Here is a 1,455-nt window from a genome sequence, read left to right as displayed (position 1 = left end):
ATAATCAACAAAAAGCTAATTTAGATATTGATAGTATCAAGACAGAATTAGAAAGATCTCAAAATTGTTTATTCGTGTTTGACAGAGCCCTTGATATAATGTCAAGAGAAAGTACAATTGAATATTTTGAAATGGTGGAATATTATGAAAAGAGTGCTCATCAAGGATATCCAACAGCCATTCCAAGATTACAATCTTGTTATAACAAAGGATATGGTACAACACCAACAAATGAATATGATGCATTATTTGCACCATTGTTTACAAAATTTAAAACCTTTCAACCAAGAACTTTCCTTTTACAAAATACATATCCTCCAAAATTAGAAATGGTTTCTAAATATTTAACAAGAATACCACTTTCTCCAATTATTTGTTGTGCATTGACAGAAAATATTGCAATTCACTTGGTTGAATCATTTGAATTCATGTTGAGAGAAGATATTTCCAAATATATCAAAGGATATGTTTCTTCTTATTCATTGGTTCAAGAAATTTATTCAGAAATATTGAATGCTTCTCAAGAATTTATTCAAATCCAATCAACAACAACTCCAAAAAGTGATTTATTTGATAAGATTAGTCAAAATCTTTCAATTCAAGAATCTGAATCATTCAATTCATTAATTTTAACATGTTTAATTCTTTCTTTAGACGAATCAACAAAAGTTGAAGTTTTAATGAATCATCCAGAATTAATGAAATATGCACCAGATGATTTGAGAGAAAATAAGGAATTTTTATTGGGTACAATTCAAAAATCAATTCAAAAAGATTTAACAATAGATGTTTCTAAATTAATTGAGCAAACATTTACATGTTGGGAGCATTCTGCAAATAATTTGAAATATACACCAGATTTTATTTTACAAATTTTTGATCAATTATTTAATAATTTAACTAAATATGATTATTATAAATTAGAGGAATTTATTAAGGAATTTATGACTAGATTGAATATTTCTAATAATAATGAATTAATTCAACAATTATTTAATAATTTAACTCTAGTACAAGAAAATTCAAGTATTACTAATTTAAAATGTAGTTTTGTATTACAAAATATTTTAATTGAAATTATTTCAAAGTTAAATTTAAATGAAAATATTAATTATGTAATTTTCTCTAAAAACTTGAATGAATTAGAAAACCAATTTATTGAAAATGTTATTATTAATAGATGTAATTATATTTCCAAACAACATTTAAATTCTTGGAATAATGAATTATGTTTGAAAGTTATTGAAATGAATTGTGCAACTTTTAAATTCCCATCAGAAAATATTCAAAAAAAATTAGTAAAATATCATGCAACAATTTTGTCAAACTTTGGAATGGAAAATAGTGAACAAGAATGTTTACTTACCTTTAGAATGTGCCCATCAAGTATGATGGAAATCGGAATGAATAGTAGTATTATAACTAATCATGATTTTTTATTTAAATTAATTGATG

This window comes from Naegleria gruberi (assembly GCF_000004985.1).
Source record: "Naegleria gruberi genomic scaffold NAEGRscaffold_100, whole genome shotgun sequence".
In the NCBI taxonomy this organism is placed as follows: Eukaryota; Heterolobosea; class Eutetramitea; order Acrasida; family Naegleriidae; genus Naegleria; species Naegleria gruberi.
The sequence above is the reverse complement of the archived record's forward strand: the minus strand, read 5'-3'. Positions refer to the sequence as shown.